This window comes from Pongo abelii, chromosome 16, assembly GCF_028885655.2.
Source record: "Pongo abelii isolate AG06213 chromosome 16, NHGRI_mPonAbe1-v2.0_pri, whole genome shotgun sequence".
In the NCBI taxonomy this organism is placed as follows: Eukaryota; Metazoa; Chordata; class Mammalia; order Primates; family Hominidae; genus Pongo; species Pongo abelii.
In genome coordinates, this window is record NC_072001.2 from 27,999,313 (window position 1) to 28,019,512 (window position 20,200).

At 58.2% G+C, this 20,200-nt stretch overlaps 2 long non-coding RNA genes and 11 other non-coding genes across 34 annotated transcripts in view; all 13 read right to left on the reverse strand.

The window, feature by feature from the left end:
- The window catches only part of LOC129050413 (uncharacterized), a 51,573-nt gene extending 36,150 nt beyond the window's left edge, over positions 1-15,423 (reverse strand). For 15 of the 21 annotated variants that reach the window (XR_010137382.1, XR_008514017.2, XR_008514018.2 and 12 more), the window contains exons 1-8: positions 8,536-15,423; positions 6,648-8,140; positions 5,695-6,238; positions 5,270-5,313; positions 3,059-3,231; positions 2,618-2,662; positions 1,237-1,515; positions 804-849 (exon numbers count right to left, since the gene is read on the reverse strand). This is a non-coding gene — a long non-coding RNA (uncharacterized LOC129050413). The remainder of the gene's footprint in view (positions 1-803; positions 850-1,236; positions 1,516-2,617; positions 2,663-3,058; positions 3,232-5,269; positions 5,314-5,694; positions 6,239-6,647; positions 8,141-8,535) is intronic. The other 6 variants (XR_010137379.1, XR_010137376.1, XR_010137378.1 and 3 more) reach the window with 6 other exon arrangements.
- LOC112129186 (small nucleolar RNA SNORD115) lies at positions 1,099-1,180 on the reverse strand. Its single transcript, XR_002911605.1, has one exon. It is a non-coding gene; the product is annotated as a small nucleolar RNA SNORD115 (small nucleolar RNA).
- LOC112129175 (small nucleolar RNA SNORD115) lies at positions 2,916-2,997 on the reverse strand. Its single transcript, XR_002911594.1, has one exon. It is a non-coding gene; the product is annotated as a small nucleolar RNA SNORD115 (small nucleolar RNA).
- Positions 5,558-5,638, reverse strand: LOC112129216 (small nucleolar RNA SNORD115). Its single transcript, XR_002911634.1, has one exon. It is a non-coding gene; the product is annotated as a small nucleolar RNA SNORD115 (small nucleolar RNA).
- Positions 6,512-6,590, reverse strand: LOC112129220 (small nucleolar RNA SNORD115). Its single transcript, XR_002911638.2, has one exon. It is a non-coding gene; the product is annotated as a small nucleolar RNA SNORD115 (small nucleolar RNA).
- On the reverse strand, positions 8,395-8,476 carry LOC112129190 (small nucleolar RNA SNORD115). Its single transcript, XR_002911609.2, has one exon. It is a non-coding gene; the product is annotated as a small nucleolar RNA SNORD115 (small nucleolar RNA).
- LOC112129219 (small nucleolar RNA SNORD115) lies at positions 10,303-10,384 on the reverse strand. Its single transcript, XR_002911637.1, has one exon. It is a non-coding gene; the product is annotated as a small nucleolar RNA SNORD115 (small nucleolar RNA).
- LOC112129197 (small nucleolar RNA SNORD115) lies at positions 12,197-12,277 on the reverse strand. The gene has a single exon (XR_002911616.2). It is a non-coding gene; the product is annotated as a small nucleolar RNA SNORD115 (small nucleolar RNA).
- On the reverse strand, positions 13,795-13,876 carry LOC112129195 (small nucleolar RNA SNORD115). The gene has a single exon (XR_002911614.1). It is a non-coding gene; the product is annotated as a small nucleolar RNA SNORD115 (small nucleolar RNA).
- Positions 15,424-15,432: 9 nt separating the features above from the next.
- LOC134760252 (uncharacterized) lies at positions 15,433-19,594 on the reverse strand. Of its 2 annotated transcripts, XR_010137384.1 has the most exons (5): positions 19,304-19,594; positions 17,868-17,999; positions 17,157-17,480; positions 15,849-15,959; positions 15,433-15,485 (listed from the first exon to the last, which is right to left on the reverse strand). It is a non-coding gene; the product is annotated as an uncharacterized LOC134760252 (long non-coding RNA). The 2 variants fall into 2 exon arrangements; XR_010137383.1 differs by having other exon boundaries at positions 15,849-17,480.
- Positions 15,702-15,783, reverse strand: LOC112129170 (small nucleolar RNA SNORD115). The gene has a single exon (XR_002911589.1). It is a non-coding gene; the product is annotated as a small nucleolar RNA SNORD115 (small nucleolar RNA).
- Positions 17,727-17,808, reverse strand: LOC112129181 (small nucleolar RNA SNORD115). The gene has a single exon (XR_002911600.2). It is a non-coding gene; the product is annotated as a small nucleolar RNA SNORD115 (small nucleolar RNA).
- LOC112129198 (small nucleolar RNA SNORD115) lies at positions 19,593-19,673 on the reverse strand. The gene has a single exon (XR_002911617.1). It is a non-coding gene; the product is annotated as a small nucleolar RNA SNORD115 (small nucleolar RNA).
- Positions 19,674-20,200: the final 527 nt, after the last annotated feature.

Sequence of the window (20,200 nt, forward strand, 5' to 3'; positions counted from 1 at the left end):
GGGACACACGGCATCTTCTCCTGTCCTTGGGCCCAAGATCCGCTACCCTGGAGGTGACCCCATGACTCAGAAGCAGCATGGGCAGCATATTCCAAGGACAAGACACTAGACAGCAGGCCTTGCAACCTCAGGAGGCAACCATTCCCGACACTTGCCCATTGGGAAGGGATGACTTCCAGCCATGGGGAAGGGAGGACTTCCAGGGGGTGCAGGCTGACCCCTTGGCCCAAAGCCGATGAGTCCATGGCCAGACCTCAGCACCACCAGGCACTGGCCAGAGCCCAGCCTTGACCCAAACCTAGGGAAACAGCACTGCCCGCCTCAAGGCTCGATAAGGCCCATGGAATGGCTCATTACTCAACAGGGTCTGTCCCATTCAGGGTCATACATTGGGTGCAATCCTTAAATCTCCACAGCTCAACTCCATGGGCCCTATCATCCTCCTTTCTCCATGAATGGAGAGCTCCTATGTGACCCCCATGGTGTCCCAGAGCCCCTGTTGGTCCCTCAGGTGTCCTGGGCAGTCCTCAAGGCCAGACTCAAACACCTAGACTCAGCTGGGAGCTACTATGTGTGAGACTGAAAGAACCCTCTCCTGCCTGGACCACTGTCATCCCTGCAGGGCTCCAGGGAAGGCGTCCCCCTTGGGTCCGATTTCCCAGGAAGCCACCCTCCTGGAGGACCAACCTATCCCTCCCCAGTGGGGATTCAGGTTCGCTCCCAGAGGAAACTCTCCTGTCCTGAAGGCTGACCCTCAGTGACTCCACCCGGCCTGGCCCATGATGGCAGCAGGATCCACTCACCTATGCCGGTGAATGCCAGAGTGCCCCGCCTGGGTTGAAGAGCTCGCTGAAAGACACAAGTGGAGAAGGGGGACTCAAGGAGGAGCTGTCCACGTGCCCCGCCCCAGGGAACTGGACCACCAACAGCAAGCCCACACAGGGAGCCTGGGCTGCCTCACGGAAGAGCACAGAGACAGGGTTGGACCCCCCAGATGCCCTTTAGAGCCTCCAGGGCTCTGGCCCAAAATAAATAAATAAAGTCCCCTACTGGGGACTTTGGGATCCCAGCATCCTCTTCCAAATTCTCACCTAGGTTGGGCCTCAGCGTAATCCTATTGAGCATGAATTTTAAGTCATCACCTCTCTTCAGGATAATATAAGGTTCTCATCATCGACCCAAACCAGGGCACCCCCTGCCCCATGCATGCATCCAGAGGGACCCAGATGTGCTCACCACAGCTCAGTGTAGGAAACCAGGACAACAGGTAGGTCCTGAGCTTCAGCACACCAGGGTGGGCACCTGGCTGATGGCCACTGGCCTGGGTCCACTGGGCCCAATGCAAGTCTTCCTCCAGGCTCACCATCGTGGGGGACAGGAAGAGGCCATGTGTCCAAACAGAGCCTCATGCTTCCATGTGGGGAAGGGGTAAGGGATATCCATGTGATGGGGTCCATGAGGAACACTGACCTAGCATGGATGTGGGGCATGCTTGGCCTTCCCCATCACCAAACCCTGAAAAAACAGGGTAGGTGGGTCACTGGGTTCAGGCAAGAAACCTGGGCTGCACCCTACTGAAGGCCTTGATAGCATCTCCACTGCCCACGTTGGCTGCCCCACATGATCCCAGAGCCACTCCGGGACCACAGGGCACAGGCCAGGGGAACCAATCAAGTCATGGCCAACCAAGGAGAGTGGCCCAGAAGCCATGTGCCACTGTGGAGATGGAAGTTGCATAGTCTGCCCTAGGGCATGGTGGGCACCTGCCTAGGTGCTATTTGCAAGCCACACCTGAAATCGCAGCCTAGAGTCCCAGGGCCACGTGCTTTCTCTGGCTGGTCCCTATCCATGTCCCGCACATGTCCCAAACACAGAGTCAGGCCACCCTTGGTCAACCGTGGGCTACATAGTGTCCTCTCTTTCCTTAGCCCCAAGACTCCGCCACCCTGGAGGTGACCCCATGGCTCAGAAGCAGCCTGGGTGGTAAATTCCTGGGACAGGACCATCAACAGCAGGTCTTCCCACCTCAGGATCCAGCCACTCACCAGAAGGCAAGTGGTGACCTCCAGCAGGACAGGGCTGGCCAGAGCTCAGCCTTGACCCAAACCCAGGGAAACAGCCCCGCCCCCCACCAGGCTCAAAGAGGCCCCACTGAGATGGCCCATTACTCAACATGGTCAGTCGCATTTAGGGCCACAGTTGGGATGCGATTCTTGAATCTCTGCAGCCTAACCCCACGGGCTCATTCAAGCACCTCACTCCAGGGAAAGAGAGCTCTCGTATGTCCCCTGTGGTACCCCAGAGCCCCTGTGGCCCCCTTCATGTGGCCTGGGCCATCCTTGAGGCCAGACTCACACACTGAGTCTCAGCTGAGAGCTGCCCTCCATGGGACTGAGGGGACCCTTTCCTGCCTGGACGACTGTTACCCCTGTAAGGCTTCAGGGAAGGCATCGTCTTGGGTCTGATTCCCAAGGAAGCCAGCCTCCTGGAGAAACTGTCCCAACCTGGTGGGGATTCAGGTCGGCTCCCTGAGGAAACCCACGTGGCCTAAAGAGTGACCTTTGGTGACCCTACGCAGCCTGGCTCATGGCCCATGATGCCAGCAGAATGCACTCACCTATGCGCATCAATGTCAGGGAGCCCACCTGGGCTGAAGAGCTCACTGAAAGACAGAAGACACAAGGGGAGAATGGGGGCTCAGGAAGGACCCAGCAAGCTGCCCTACCACAGGGAACCAGAGTGCAGACACCAAACCCACAAAGGGAGCCTGGGCTGCCTCACAGGTAATGTGGAGACAGGGTAGAGTCCCCCCCCGAGATGCTGTTCAGGGGCTGGAGGTCTCCAGTCCAAAATACAGTGCCCATGACAGGGACCCAGAAATCCCAGCATCCTCTTCCAAAATTCTCACCTAGGCTGGGCCTCAGCGTAATCCTATTGAGCATGATTTTTAAGTCATCACCTCTCTTCAGAACAATATAAGGTTCTCATCATCGACCCAACCCAGGACACCACCACCCCCAACGCATGCATGCATCCGTTGGGACCCAGATGTGCTCACCACAGCTCAGTGCAGGAGACCAGGGCACCAGGAAGGGCCTGAGCTTCAGCTTATCAGGGGCTGAGCACCTGGCTGAGGGACATTTTCCCGGGGCCAGTGGGCCCAGTGCAATTCTTCCTCCAGGGTCACCATCTGGAGGTGTGGGGGACAGGTGTCCAAACAGGGCCTTGCGCCTACATAGGGCAAAGTGGGCAGGGCGTGCTGGCTCACACATGCTCTCCCACCATGGACTCATGAGATGAGATCCATGTAAAACAGTGACGGTCATGCACACAAGGAACCCTTGGCCCTCCCTGCCACTCAACCCTGGAAGGAAAGGGCAGGTGGGTCATGGGATTCCAGCAAGATGCTCAGGCTGCACCCTACTGTAGGACCCTGGAGCACCTCCACTGCCCACGCCAGCTCCCCCACATGACTCTGGGCTGCAATGGGACCATTAGGCAGGGCCAGGGCCACCAACCAGCTCATGGCTAACCAAGGAGGCTGGTCTGGACCCCATGTGCCACTGCAGACCTGGCAGTCACATAACCTGCCACTGGGCGTGGAATACACCCATCCATGCACCCTTTATAAGTTCACAGCAGAAATACCATCCTGGGGCCCCAGGGCCACGTGCCTTCTCCGTTCATGCACCGCATACCTCCCAATCACAGAGCTGGGCCACACTCGGCCAATTAGGGGCCACATAATGTCCTCTCCTTTCCTTTGGCTAAAGACCCTGTCACCCTGGATGTGACCCTTTGACTCAGAAGCAGCCTGCGCAGCAAATTGCCAGCACAGGATCCTTGACAGTGGGTCTCCCACCACAGGATGCCACCCTTCCAGCCACTCCACTTCAGGTAGGGGTGACCTCAAACGGGACGCAGGCTGCACCCTTGGCCCAAAGCCCACTATTCCCAGGGCCAACCACAAGGTGACAGCCAGAGCTCAGCCTTGACCCAACCCCACTGAGGCAGCGCCACCCCCACCAGGCTCAAGGTGCCACCACCGGGATGGCCACTGCTCAACAGGGTTGGTCCCATTCAGGGCCATGGGTGGTTCCCAACCCTTGAATGTTCACGGCCTGACTCCATAAGCCACATCACCCACACCCAACCCCTCTGCAAGCCTCGGGGACAGAGGGCTCCTGTATAAGACTCCTGGCCACGGAGACCCTGTGGATGCCCTCATGTGGCCTGGGCAGTCCTCCAGGACTCACATGTGCACCAAGTCTCAGCTAGGATCTGCACTGCGTTGGGTTGAAAGAACCCTCTCTTGCCTGGACCTCTGTTACCCCTGCAAGGTTTCAGGGAAGGTGTCCTTCTTGAGACCGATTTCCAAGGAAACCTCCTTCCTGGAGAAACCATTCATCCCTGGTGGGGATTCATGTCGGCTCCCTTAGGAAACCCTCACGACCTGAAGGGTGACGCTCAGGGACCCCACCCGGCCTGGCTTATGGTCCATGACCCCAGCAGGATCCATTCACCCGAGACCCCACCACCACGGAGGTGATGCCATAGCTCAGAAGCAGCCTGGACAGCAAATTTCTGAGACAGGGTCTTCCACAGCAGGCCTTCCCACCTCAGGAGGACACGCTTCCTGCCACCTGTCCACAATGAAGGGGTGACCCCAATGGGACATGGGCTGTACCCATGTCCTTAAGCCCACCAATCCCAGGGCGGGATTGCACCACCATCAGGTGCCGGCCAGAGCCAGTCTCGACTCACCCTTAGGAAACAGCGCCACCCCACACTTGGCTCAAAGAGGCACCACTGGGATGGCCCATAGCTTATTAGGGTTTGTCCCATTCAGGGCCATGGGTTTGGTGCAATCCTTGAAAATCCGCGGCCTGACCTCATGGGCTGAATCACACACATCTCTCCAATGTTGGAGAGCCCCTGCAAGAACCCCTTGGTGCCCCAGAGCCCTTGTGGCCCCCCTCATGTGGCCTGGCCATCCTAGAGGCCTGACCTGAGCACTGAGTCTCAGTGGGGCACTGCCCTGCATGAGGTTGAGAAAACCCTTTACTGCCTGGACCACCGCAACCCCTGCAGGGCTTCAGGGAAGGTATCTTCCTTGGGTATGATTTCCAAGGAAGCCAACCTTCTGGAGAACTCATCCCAGGTGGGCATTCGGGTCAGCTCCTGAGGAAACTCTTGTGGCTGAAGGCTGATGCTTGGTGACCCCACACAGCCTGGCTCATAGGCCATGACCCCAGCAGGATCCACTCACCTATGCTGGTCACTGCCAGGAAGGCTGCTGGGCAGAAGAGCTCACTGAAAGACACAGGGGAGATTGGGGGCTCAGAAAGGAGCTGCCAAAGTGCCCCACCCCCGGGTAACAGGAGCGCCAACACCAAGCCCACATAGTGAGCCTGGGCTGCCTCACGGAGGAGTGCAGAGACAGGGTTGGGCACCCTCCAGATGCCCTCAGAGCCTCCAGGTCTCTAGCCCAAAATACAGTAGTCCTGCTGGGGAAGTCATAACTCCAGCATCGTCTTCCAAAATCCTAACCTAGGCCAGGCCTCAGCATAATCCTTTTGAGCATGACTTTTAAGTCAGCACCTCTCTTCAGACAATATAAGGTTCTCATCATTGACCCAACCCAGGGCACTCCCCTGCCCACGCATGCATCTAGTGGGACCTGGATGTGCTCACCACAGCTCAATGCAGGAGACGAGGGCACCAGGAAGGGCCCCATCTTCAGTGCACCAGGGGGACCCTGGCTGACAGATGCTGGCCTGGGGCCAATGGGTCCAATGCAAGTCTTCCTCAAGGCTCAACATCTGGGGAAACAGGAGTAGGACAGGCATCCAAACACAACCTCACCCCTCCATGGAGGCAGAAGGTGGGGTGTGGCGGCTCAGGGATGCTCGCCCTCCATGGACCCATGTGATGGGCTCCATGTGGAACACTGGCCTGTCACAGACGCAGGGCACCCTGTGCTCTCTCAGCCACCAGTCCTTGAAAGGACAGGGAAGGCATCCTCCTTGGGTCCAATTTCCCAGGAAGCCACTCTTCTTGAGAATCAACCCTTCCATCCCTGGTGGGCATTCAAGTGTGCTCCCTGAGGAAACCCTCCTGTCCTGAAGGCTGACGCTCAGTGACTCCACACAACCTGGCCCATGGCCCATGAGGCCAGTACGATCCACTCACCTATGCTGCTCAATGCCAGGGTGCCCTGCCTGGGTGGAAGAGCTCACTGAAAGACACAAGTGGAGAAGGGGGGCTCAGGGAGGAGCTGCCCTCATGCCCTACCCAAGGAACTGGACCACCAACAGCAAGCCCGCAGGGGGAGCCTGGGCTGCCTCACAGAGGAGTGCAGAGACAGGGTTGGGCCCCCCAGATGCCCTTTAGGCCCTCCAGGTCTCCATCCCAAAATACAGGGGCCCTGCCAGGGACTTCGGGATTCCATCATCTTCCAAAATTCTCACCTATGCTGGGCTTCAGCCTAGCTCAATGTGCTCACCACATCGAGCTCAATAATCCTATTGAGCATGATTTTTAAGTCATCACCCCTCTTCAGGACAATATAAGGTTCTCATCATCGACCCAACCCAGGGCACCCCCACTTCCTGTGCAGGCATCCGGTGGGACCCAGATGTACACACCACAGGTCAGTGCAGGAGACCAGGTCACTAGGAAGGTCCCAAGCTTCAGCACACCAGGGGCCGGGCACCTGGCTTTGGGCCACTGGCCTGAACATTGAGCCCAACACAAGTCTTCCTCCAGGGTCATCATCTGGGGGGACAGGAGGAGGACATGTGTCCAAACGGGGCCTCACCCCTCCATGCAGGGAAGGGGTGAGGGATACCCATGTGATGGGATCCATGTGGAACACAAACCTATCACAGACGTGGGACACCCTTGAGCCTCCCCATCACCGAACCCTGAAAAAACAGGTTACGTGAGTCACTGGGCTCAGGCGAGATGCCCTGACTATGCCCTACTGCAGGCCTTGATAGCATCTCCACTGCCCATGCTGGCTGCCCCACACGATCCCACAGCCACCCTGGGACTATGGGGCATGGACCAGGGTTACCAACCAGCTCATGGCCAATCTAGGAGGCTGGCCCAGAAGCCATGTGCCACTGTAGACAAGGAAGTTGCAAAGCCTGCCCCTGGCATGGTGGGCACCTGCCCAGGCTCCCTTTGCAAGCCACACTTGGAATCGAAGCCTGGAGTCCCAGGGCCACAAGCTTTCTCTGGCAGGTCCCCATCCATGTCCCGCACGGGTCCTCAAAACAGAGTCAGGCCACCCTCGGCCAAACCTGGGCCACACTGTGCCCTCTCTTTCCTTAGGCCCAAGACTCTGCCATGCTGGAGGTGACCCCATGGCTCAGAAAAGGCCTGGGTGACAAATTCCCGGGACAGGACCATCGACAGCGGGTCTTCCCACTTCAGAATCCACTCTTCCAGCCACTCACCAACATGCAAAGGGTAACCTCCAGTAAGACGTGGGCTGCCGACTTGGACCAAAGCCCACAAGTTCAAGGGCCAGCCTGCAGCATCACCAGGTGCTGGCCAGAGCTCAGTCTTGACCCAAACCCAGGGAAACAGCACCGTCCCCGACCAAGCTCAAAAAGGCACCATTGAGCTGGCCCATTACTCAACAGGGTCGGTCCCATTTAAGGCCATGGTTGGGGTGCGATCCTTGAAATCTCCATGGCCTGACCACATGGGCCCATTCAAGCACCCCTCTCCAGGGAAAGAGAGCTCTCGTGTGACCCCTGTGGCACCCCAGAGTCCCTGTGACCCCCCTCATGTGGCCTGGGCCATCCTTGAGGCCAGACCCAAACACCGAGTCTCAGCTGGGAGCTGCCCTACATGGGACTGAGGGGACCCTTTCCTGCCTGGACCACTGTCACCCCTGCAGGACTTCAGGGAAGGCATCATCTTGGGTCTGATTCCCAAGGAAGCCAGACTCCTGGAGAAACCATCCCTCCTCAGTGGGGATTCAGGTCGGCTCCCTGAGGAAACCCTTCTTTCCTGAGGGCTGACCGTCAGTGACACCACGCGGCCTGACTCATGGCCCATAATGCCAGCAGAATGCACTCACCTATGCGCATCAATGTCAGGGGGCCCACCTGGGCCGAAGAGCTCACTGAAAGACAGAAGACACAAGGGGAGAATGGTGGCTCAGGAAGGACCCAGCAAGGTGCCCTACCCCGGGGAACCAGAGCGCCAACACCAAGCCCACAAAGGGAGCCTGGGCTGCCTCACGTAGAAATGCAGAGACAGGGTAGAGCCCCCCTGTGAGATGCTGTTCAGGGCCTGGAGGTTTTCAGTCCAAAACACAGTGGCCCTGCCAGGAACCTTAAAATCCCAGCATCCTCTTCCAAAATTCTCACCTAGGCTGGGCTTCAGCATAATCCTATTGAGCATGATTTTTAAGTCATCACCTCTCTTCAGAACAATGTAAGGTTCTCATCATTGACCCAACCCAGGGCACCACCCCCCATACCATGCATGCATCCACTGGAACGTAGATGGGCTCACCACAGCTCTGTTTAGGAGACCAGGGCACTAGGAAGGGCCTGAGCTTCAGCTCACCAGGGGTTGAGCACCTGGCTGAGGGACACTGGCCCGGGGACAAGTGGGCCCAAAGCAATTCTTCTTCCTGGGTCACCATCTGGAGGGGTGGGGGACAGGTGTCCAAACACGGCCTCATGCCTCCATGCAAGAAAGTGCGCAGGGTGTGCTGGCTCACAGATGCTCTCCCTCCATGGACTCAATACATGGAATTCATGTAAAACAGTGACAGTTATGCACGCAAGGGACCCTTGGCCCTCCCTGCCACTCGACCCTGGAAGGAAAGGGTAGGCAGGTCATGGGATTCCAGCAAGACGTCCAGGCTGCACCCTACTGAATGACCCTGGGCACCTCCACTTCCCACGCCAACTCCCCCACATGACTCTGGGCCACACTGGGAGCACTGGGAAGGGCCAGGGCCACCAACCAGCTCATGGCAAACCAAGAAGTCTGGCCTGGACGCTATGTGCAGCTGAAGAACTGGCAGGCACATAGCCTGCCCCTAGGTGTGGAATGCACCTGTCCAGGTGCCCTCTACAAGCCTACACCAGAAATCACATCCTGGGGCCCCAGGGCCATGTGCATTCTCTGGTGGGTCCCCATTCATGCATCATGCACCTCCCAAACACAGAGCCAGGCCACACTCAGCCAGTCAGGGGACACATGATATCTTCTCTTTTCCTTTGGCTCAAGACCCTGCCACCCTGGAGGTGACCCCATGTCTCAGAAGCAGCCTGGGCAGCAAATTGCCAGCACAGGTCCCTTGACAGTGGGCCTTCCACCACAGGATGCCACCCTTCCAGCCACCCCACTTTGGGGAGGGGTGACCTCCAGCGGGACGCAGGCTGCACCCTTGGCCCAAATCCCATGATGCCCAGGACCAACCACCAGGTGCCAGCCAGAGCTCAACCTTAACCCAACCCCATTGAGGCAGCACCACCCCCACCAGTCTCAAGGAAGCACCACTGGGATGGCCATTGCTCAACAGGGTCTGCCCCATTCAGGGCCATGGGTGTGGCCCAACCCTTGATTCTTCACGGCTGACTCCGTAAGCCTGATCACCCACACCCAACCCCTCTGCAAGCCTCGGGGAAGAAGAGCTTGCATATAAGACTCATGGCCCTCGGAGACCCAGCAGACCCCCTCATATGGCCTGGGCAGTGCTCCAGGCCTGACCTGTGCACCAAGTCTCAGCTAGGATCTGCACTGTGTTGGGTTGAAGGAACCCTCTCCTGCCTAGACCTCCATTACCCCTGCAGGGCTTCAGGGAAGGCATCCTTCTTGGGATTGATTTCCAAGGAAGCTGCCCTCCTGGAGAAACTATCTGTCCCTGGTGGGGATTTAGGTTCGGCTCCCTGAAGAAAGTCTCGTGGCCTGAAGGGTGACCCTCAGCACCCCTCCGTGGCCTGGCTCATGAGCCATGACTCCAGCAGGATCCACTCACCTATGCTGCTCAAGGCCAGGGGCCCACTTGGGCAGAAGAGCTCACTGAAAGACACAGGGGAGAACAGGGGCTCAGGGAGGAGCTGCCAACCTGCCCCAGCCCCTGGGAGCCAGAGTGCCAACACCAAGCCCGCATGAGGAGCCTGGGCTGCCACACAGAGGAGCGCAGAGACAGGGTTGGGCACCCCCAAAGTGCCCTTCAGGGCCTCAAAAACTCCAGCCCAAAATACAGTGGCCCTGCCAGGGGACCTTGGGATCCCAGTGTCCTCTTCCAAAATTCTCACCTAGGCTCGGCCTTAGCGTAATCCTATTGAGCATGATTTTCAAGTCATCACCTCTTTTCAGGACAGTAAAAAGTTCTCATCACTGACCCAACTCAAGGCACCCCCCTCCACACACATGCATCCAGTGGGACCCGGATGTGCTCACCACAGCTCAGTGCAGGAGACCAGGACAATAGGAAGAGCCTGAGCTTCACCACACCAAGGGCTGTCACCTGACTGATGACCACTCGCCCCGGGACAGCGAGCCCAATGAAAGTTTTCTTCCAGTCTCACCATCTGGGGGACAGAAGGTGGACATGTGTCCAAATGGAACCTCACTCATCCATGCAGGAAGGGGCTGGAGGATGCCAGCTCACGATTGCTCTCCCACCATGGACCCATGTGATGGGATCCATGTGAAACACTGATGTGTCATGGACATGGGGGAACCTTGGCCCTCCCCACCACTGAACTCTGGAAGGACAGGGCAGGTGGGTCACTGGGCTCAGGCAAGATGCCCTGGTTATGCCCTACTGCAGGCACCTTGAGCATCTCCACTGCCCACATCCCCTGCCTCTCATAATTCCAGGACTGTACCAGCCCCTTGGGTGTGGGCCAGGGCCACCTACTCTCTCACAGCCAACCAAGGAGGCTGACCCGGATGCCATGAACTGCTGCCGATCTGGCAGTCGCACAGCCTGCCCCTGTGTGTGGAGGGGAAGCACCCAGGCCCCACTCCACACCATACGGGAAGTCACAGCCTGGGGTCCCAGGGCCTCATGTGTTCTCTGGTGGGTCCCCATCCATGCCCACACAACACCTTCCACACAGAGCAGGGCCAAACTCAGCCAATCAGGGCACACATGGTGTCTTCTCCTTTCCTTGGGCCCAAGATCCTGCCCCCCTAGAGGTGACCCCACGGCTCAGAAGCAGCCTGGACCGCAAATTTCTGTAACAGGTCCTTCCACAGCAGGTCTCCTCACCTCAGGATAGCCTTCCTGTCACTGCCCACAATGAAGGGGTGACCCCCCAGTGGGACATGGACTGTACCCTTGGCCCAAAGCCCACCAATCCCAGGGCCAGACTGCAGCACCCTCAGGCACCAGCCAGAGCTAGTCTTGACACACACTCAGGGAAACAGCACCGCCCCACACTTGGCTCAAAGAGGTGCCACTGGGATGGCCCATAGCTTAATAGGTTCAGTCCCATTCAGGGCCATGGGTTTGGAGAGATCCTTGCAAATCTGAGGCCTGACCCCATGGGCTGAATCACACACACCTCTCCAAGGTCAGAGAGCCCCTGCAAGACCCCCTTGGCACCCCGGAGCCCTTGTGGCCACCTGCATGTGGCCTGGCCATCCTAGAGGCCTCACCTGAGCACTGAGTCTTAGCGGGGCACTGCCCTGCATGGGGCTGAGGAAACCCTTTACTGTCTGGACCACCGCAACCCCTGCAGGGCTTCAGGGAAGGTATCCTCCTTAGGTCTGATTCCCAAGGAAGCCGCCCTCCTGGAGAACCCATTCCAAGTGGGGATTCAGGACAGCTCCTGAGAAAACTCTTGCAGCCGAAGGCTGATGCCTGGCGATTCCACATAGCCTGGCTCATGGGCCATGACCCCAGCAGGATCCACTCACCTATGCTGGTCAATGTCAGGGGGTCTGCTGGACAGAAGAGCTCACAGAAAGACACATGGAATAATGGGGGCTGAGGAAGGAGCCACCAAAGTGCCCCACCCCCGGGTAACAGGAGTGCCTATACCAAGCCCACACAGTAAGCCTGGGCTGCCTCACGGAGGAGCACAGAGACAGCGTTGGGCACCCTCTAGATGCCCTCAGAGCCTCCAGGTCTCTAGCTCAAAATACAGTGGACTTCACAGGGAACTCGTAATTCCCAGCATCCTCTTCCAAAATTCTCACCTAGGCTGGGCCTCAGCGTAATCCTATTGAGCATGATTTTTAAGTCATCACCTCTCTTCAGACAATATAAGTTTCTCATCATCGACCCAACCCAAGGCAACCCCCTCCCCGCACAGGCATCACAGGAACCCGGATGGGCTCACCACAGCTCAGTGCAGGAGACCACGGCACCAGGAGGGCTTGGGTAAGATGCCCTGGCTGTGCCATACAGCAGGCCCCTGGAGCACCGCCACTGCTCACACTGGCTCCACTGCATGAGTCTGGACCACAACGGAAACCCTGGGCAGGGTCCAAGGCCACCAACCAGCTCACAGCCAACCAACGAGGCTGGCCTGGATGCCAGGCACTGCTGCTGACCTGGCAGTCCCACAGCCTGCCCCTGTATGGGGAGAACGCCTGCCCAGGATCCTTCTCCAAGCATGCACCAGAAATCACAGCCTGGTCCCAGGGCCACATGCTTTGTCTGGTGGGTCCTCATCCACACCCCAGACCCCTGTCAAACACAGAGCTGGGCCACACTGAGCCAATCAGGAGCCACATGGTGCCGCTCCTTTCCTTGGGCCCAAGACCCCGCCACCCTGGAAGTGACCACATGGCTCAGAAGCAGCCTGGGCAACAAATTCCCGGGACAGGTCCCTCATGAGGGGGTCTTCCAACCTCGGGACGTGACCCTTCCCGCCACTGACCTCGAAGAAGGGGTGACCCCCAGCAGCAGGCGGGCTGCACCCTTGACCCAAAGCCCATGAGTCCCAGGGTTGGCCTGCAGCACCATGAAGCACCAGTCATGGCTCAGCCTTGACCCAACCAGTTGAAGCCGAGCCGTCACCCACCAGGCTCAAGGAGCTACTGGTGTGACCCATTGCTCAACAGGGTCATTCACATTCAGGGCCATGAGCGGGGCATGATCCTTGAATCTCCACAGCCCCACCCCATGGGCCCGATTGCCCACCCATTTCCAGGGACAGAGAGCCCCTGAGTGTTCCCTGTGGCATCCGGGAGCCTCTGTTGTCTCACTCATTTGTCCTGGGCAGTCCTCGAGGATAGACTCTCACACCAAGTGTCAGCTGGGAGCTGCCCTGCATGAGACTGAAGGAACCCTTTCCAGACTGGACCACTGTCACCCCTGCAGGGCTTCAGGGAAGGCATCGTCTTGGGTCTGATTCCCCAGGAAGCTGCCCTCCTAGAGGACAAACCCATCTCTCCACAGGTGGGGAATAAGGTCGACTCCCTGAGGAAACCCTCCTGTCCTGAAGGCTAATACTTGGTGACCCCATGCAGCCTGGTGCATGGCCCACGACCTCAGCAGGATCCACTCACCCATGCTGGTCAATGCCAGGGGGCCCACCTGGGGGGAAGAGCTCACTGAAAGACACAGGAGAGAATGGGGGTCAGAGAGGAGCTGCCCATGTGCCCTGCCCCCAGGGAACAGGAGGGCCATCACCAAGCCTACACGGGAAGCCAGGGCTGCCTTATGAAGGAGCACAGAGACAGGGTTGGGCCTCCCAGATGCCCTTTAGGGCTTCCAGGTCTCCAGCCCAAAATACAATGGCCCTACCAGGGGACCTCAGGATCCCAGCATCTTCTTCCAAAACTCTCACCTAGACCAGGCCTCAGCGTAATCCTATTGAGCATGATTTTTAAGTCATCAACTCTCTTCAGGACAATATAAGGTTCTCATCATCGACCCAACTCAGGGCACCCCCTTCCCAGAGCATGCCTCCAGTAGGACCCGGATGTGCTCACCACAGCTCAGTGCAGCACACCAGGGTGCCAGGAAGTGCCCAATCTTCAGTGCACCAGGGGCTGGGCACCTAGCTGATGGATGCTGGCCTGGGGCCATTGGGACCAATTCATATCTTCCCCCAGGCTCAATACCTGGGGAAACAGGAGTAGGACAGGTGTCCAAAGACAACCTCACCCCTCCATGGAGGCAGAAGGTGGGGTGTGGCAGCTAAGGGATGCTCGCCCTCCATAGATCCACGTGATGAGATCCATGCAGAACACTGGCTTGTCACAGACACAAGGCACCCTGTACTCTCTCAACCACTGAACCCTGGAAGGACAGGGCAGGCGGGTCACTGGGCTTGGGCAAGAAGACCTGGTTGTGTCCTACTGCAGGTCCCATGAGCACCTCCACTGCCCATGCTGGCTCCCCCGCATGACCCCAGGATCACGACAGAGCTACTGGGCACAGGCCAGGGCCACCAACCAGTTCATGGCCAACCAAGGAGGCTGGCCCAGATGCGAGATGCCGCTGCAAAGCTGGCAGTCACATAGCCTGCCCTGTTCATTGTGGGCACCCATCCAGGTGCCCTATCCCAGCATGAACTGGAAATTACAACCTGGGGTCCCCAGGGCCACATGCTTTCTCTGGTGGGTCCCCATCCATGCCCCACACACCTCCTAAACACAGAGCAGGACCACACTTGGCTAATTGGGGGACACATGGTGACTTCTCCTTTCCTTGGGCCCAAGACCTGCTACCTTGGAGGTGACCCTATGGCTCAGAAGCAGCGTGGGCGGCATATTCCAGGGACAAGACCCTTGACAGCAGGCCTTCCACCTCAGGAGACCACCCTTCCTGACACTTGCCAATGGGGAAGGGGTGACTTCCAGCCACAGGGAAGGGGAGATATCCAGCAGGACGTGGGCTGATCCCTTGGCCTAAAGCTAACGAGTCCGTGGCTGGACTGTAGCACCACCAGGCACTGGCCAGAGCTCAGCCTTGACCCAAACCTAGGGAAACAGCACTGCCCCATCCAGGCCCAAAGACGTACCATGGGATGGCACATTGCTCAACAGGGTCGATCCCATTCAGGGCAATAAATCCTGTGTGATCCTTAAATATCTGCAGCTCAACTCCATGGGCTCTATGCCCACCTTTCTCCAGGGATGGGGAGCTCCTGTGTGACCCCATGGCATCCCAAAGCCCCTGTGGCCCCCTTCACGTGGCCTGGTCAGTCCTCGAGGCCAAACCAGTGCACTGAGACTCAGCTGGGAACTGCCCTGCATGAGATTGAAGGAAGCTTTTCCAGCCTGGACCACCATCATCCCTGCAGGGCTGCAGGAAAGGTATCCTCCTTGGGTCTGATTCCCAAAAAAACAGCCCTCTTGGAGGACCAACCCACCCCTCCATGGTGTGGATTCAGGTCGGCTGCCTGTGGAAACCCTCCTGTCTCAAAAGCTGACCCTCAGTGACCCCACACTGCCTGATTGATGACCCATGACCCCAGCAGGACCACTCACCTATGCTGGTCAATGCCAGGGTGGAAGTCGCACCTGGGTGGAAGAGCTCACTGAAAGACACAAGGGGAGAATGGGGGTTCATAGAACCGGAGCAGTAACACCAAGCCCACACAGGGAGCCTGGGCTGCCTCACAGAGGAGCACAGAGAAGGGGTTGGGCCCCCACAAGATGCTGTTCAGGGCCTTAAGGTCTCCAGCCCAAAATACACTGGCCATTCCAGGGAACTCTGGATCCCAGCATCTTCTTCCAAAATTCTCACCTAGGCTGGGCCTCAGCGTAATCCTATTGAGCATGATTTTTAAGTCATCACCTCTCTTCAAGACAATATAAGGTTCTCATCATCGACCCAACCCAGGGCATCACCCCCCACCACCCCGCCACCCATGCATCCAGTGGTACCCAGATAGGCTCACCGCAGCTCGGTGCAGCAGACCAGGGTGCCAGGAAGGGCCTGAGCTTCAGCTCACCAGGGGCTGAGCCCAGAGCCAGCAGGCCCAACGCAAGTCTTCCTCTGGGGTCAGCATCTGGAGGGGTAGGGGACAGGTGTCCAAACAAGGCTTCATGCCTCCATGCAGGAAAGTCGGCAGGGGGTGCTGGTTCACACATGGTCTCTCTCCATGGACCCATGAGATGAGATCCATGTAAAACAGTGACGGTCATGCACGCGAGGAACCCTTGGCCACTGAACCCTGGAAGGACAGGGCAGGCAGGTCACAGGGTTCAAGCAAAACGCCCAGACTGCACCCTAGTGCAGGACCCCGGAGCACCTCCACTGCCCACGCCAAATCCCCTGCTCGAATCTGGGCTGCATCCGGACCACTGGGCAGGGCCACGGGCACCAACCAGCTCACAGCAAATCAAGGAGGCTGGCCTGGATGCCACGTACCACTGCAGACCTGGCAGTCACATGGCCTGCCCCTGGGCATTAAATGAACCCATCCAGGCACCCTCTATAAGCACACACCAGAAATCACATCTGGGGCCCTAGGGCCACATGCCTTCTCTGGTGGGTCCCCATTCATGCACCACCCACCTCCCAAACACAGAGTTGGGCCACACTCGGCCAATCAGAGGCCACATGATGTCCTCTCCTTTCCTTTGGCTCAAGACCCCGCCACCCTGGAGGTGACTCCATGGCTCAGAAGTAGCCTAGGCATCAAATTGCCAGGACAGGACCCTTTACAGTGGGTCTTCCACCACAGGATGCCACCCTTCCATCCACTCCACTTCTGGTAGGGGTGACCTCCAGTGGGACACAGGCTGCACCCTTGGCCCAAAGCCCACGATTCCCAGGGCCAAACACCAGCTGCTGACCAGAGCTCGGCCTTGACCCAAACCCATTGAGGCCACACCGCTTCCACCAGGCTCAAGGAGGCACCAGTGGGATAGCCCATTGCTCAACAAGGTCGGTCCCAGCAGGGCCATGGGTTGGGCCCAATCCTTGAATCTTCACGGCCTGACTCCATAAGCTCGATCACCCACACCCTACCCCCCTGCAAGCCTTGGGGACAGAGAGCTCCTGCATAACACCCATGGCCCCCGGAGACCCAGAGGACCCCTCATGTGGCCTGGGCAGTGCTCCAGGCCTGACCCATGCACCAAGTGCCCAAAGAGGTACCATGGGATGGCACATTGCTCAACAGAGTCAGTCCCATTTAGGGCAATAAGTCTTGTGCGATCCTTAAATCTCTGCAACTCAACTCCATGGGCCCTATGCTCACCTTTCTCCAGGTATGGGGAGCATCAAGGCAACAAGTTGCTGCACTGCATTGGGTTGAAGGAACTCTCTGCTGCCTGGACCTCCATTACCCCTGCAGGGTTTCAGGGAATGGGTCCTTCTTGGGATCAATTACCAAGGAAGCCGCCCTCCTGGAGAAACCATCCATCTCTGGTGGGGATTCAGGTCAGCTCCCTAAGGAAACCCTCATGGCCTGAAGGGTGACCCTCAGCGACCCCCTGTGGCCTGGCTCTTGGCCCGTGACCCCAGCAAGATCCACTCACCTATGCTGCTCAAGGCCAGGGGCCTGCCTGGGTAGAAGAGCTCACTGAAAGACACAGAGGAGAACGGGGGCTCAGGGAGGAGCTGCCAATGTGCCCCGCCCCCAGGGAACCAGAGTGCCAACACCAAGCCTGCACAAGGAGCCTGGGCTGCCACACAGAGGAGTGCAGAGGCAGGGTTGGGCACCCTGAAGATGTCCTTCAGGGCCTCAAGGACTCCAGCCCAAAATACAGTGGCCCTGCCAGGGGACCTCGGGATCCCAGTGTCCTCTTCCAGAATTCTCACCTAAGCTGGGCCTCAGCGTAATCCTATTGAGCATGATTTTTAAGTCATCACCTCTTTTCAAGACAATATAAGGTTCTCATCATTGACCCAACTCAGGGCACCCCCCCGATCCCCGCGCATGCATCCATCGGGACCCGGATGTGCTCACCACAGCTCAGTGCAGGAGACCAGGGTGCCAGGAAGAGCCTGAGCTTCACCACACCAAGGGCTGGGCACCTGGCTGATGACCACTCACCCTGGGACAGCAGGCCCAATGAAAGTTTTCTTCCAGTCTCACCATCTGGGGGACAGGAGGTGGACATGTGTCCAGATGGAACCTCACGCCTCCATGCGGGAAGGGGGTGGGGGATGCCAGCTCACGATTGCTCTCCCACCATGGACCCATGTGATGGGATCCATGTGAAACACTGACGTGTCATGGACATGGGGGAACCCTGGCCCTCCCCACCACTGAACCCTGGAAGAACAGGGCAGGTATGTCACTGGGCTCAGGCAAGATGCCCTGGTTATGCCCTACTGCAGGCACCTTGAGCACCTCCACTGCCCACTCCAGTTGCTTCACATGACCCCAGGGCTGTACCAGCCCCCTGGGTGCGGGCCAGGGCCACCTACCATCTCATGGCCAACCAAGGAGGCTGGTCTGGATGCCACGTACCACTACTGCCTGCCCCTCTGTGTGGAGGGTTAGCACCCAGGCCCTGCTCCACACCACACTGGAAATCGCAGCCTGGGGACCCAGGGCCTCGTGTGTTCTCTGATATGTCCCCATCCATGCCTCACACAACACCTCCCACACACAGAGTGGGGCCACACTCAGCCAACTGGGGGACACATGGTGTCTTCTCCTTTCCTTGACCCCGCCACCCTGTAGGTGACCCCATAGCTCAGAAGCAGCCTGGACAGGTCCTTCCACAGCAGGCCTTCTCACCTCAGGAGGACACCCTGCCTGCCACTTGCCCACAAGGAAGGTGTGGCCTCCGGTGGGACATGGGCTATACCCTTGGCCCAAAGCCCACGAGTCCCAGGGCCAGACTGCAGCACCATCATCATGGGGTCACCAGAGCTAGTCTTGATCCAACCTCATGGAAACAGCGCCATCTCACACTTGGCTCAAAGAGGCACCACTGGGATGGCCCATAGCTTAATAGGGTTGGTCCCATTCAGGGCCATGGGTTTGGAGAGATCCTTGAAAATCCAAAGCCTGACTTCATGGGTCGAATCACACATACCTCTCCAAGGTCAGAGAGCCCCCATAAGACCCCCTTGGCGCCCCAGTGCCCTTGTGGTCCCCCTCATGTGGCCTGGCCATCCTAGAGGCCTGACTTGAGCACCGAGTCTCAGCTGGGTGCTGCCCTGCATGGGGCTGAAGAAACCCTTTACTGCCTGGACCACTGCAACCCCTGCAGGGCTTCACGGAAGGTATCCTCATTGGGTCCGATTCCTAAGGAAGCTGCCCTCCTGGAGAACCCATCCCAGGTGGGCATTCAGGTCAGCTCCTGAGGAAATCCTTGCAGCCGAAGGCTGATGCTCGGCAACCCCACACAGCCTGGCTCATGACCCATGACCCCAGCAGGATCCACTCACCTATGCTGGTCAATGTCAGGGGGTCTGCCGGGCAGAAGAGCTCACTGAAAGACACAGGGGAGAATGGGGGCTCAGGGAGGAGATGCCAAAGTGCCCCACCCTTGGGTAACAAGAACGCTGACACCAAGCCCACATAGTGAGCCTGGGCTGCCTCACGGAGGAGCACAGAGACAGGGTTGGGCACCCTCCAGATGCCCTCAGAGCCTCCAGGTCTCTAGCTCAAAATACAGTGGGCTTCACAGGGAACTCGTAATTCCCAGCATCCTCTTCCAAAATTCTCACCTAGGCTGGGCCTCAGCGTAATCCTATTGAGCATGATTTTTAAGTCATCACCTCTCTTCAGACAATATAAGGTTCTCATCATCGACCCAACCCAAGGTGCCCCCTACCCACACATGTATCCAGCAGGACCTGGATGTGCTCACCAAGCTCAATGCAGGAGACCAGGGTGCCAGTAGGGCCTGAGCTTCAGCTCACCAGGGGCTGGGCAACTGTCTGACGGCCACTGGCCTGGGGCCAGTGGGCACAACGCAAGTCTTCCTCTGGGGTCACCATCTGGAGGGACAGGGGACAGGTGTTCAAACAAGGCTTCACACCTTTGTGCGGGAAAGCAAAGAGGGGGTGCTGGCTCACACATGCTCTCCCTCCATGGATCCATGTGATGGGATCTACATGAAATAATGACAGTCATGAACCCAGGGAACCCTTGGCCTTCTCCGCCACCAAACCCTCAAAGGACAGGGTAGGCGAGTCACTGGGTTTGGGCAAGATGCCTGGGCTGTGCCATATAGCAGGCCCCTGCAGCACCTCCACTGCCCATGCTGGCTCCACTGCACAACTCTGGACAACAACAGAATCCCTGGGCAAGGTCCAAGGTCACCAACCAGCTCAGGCCAA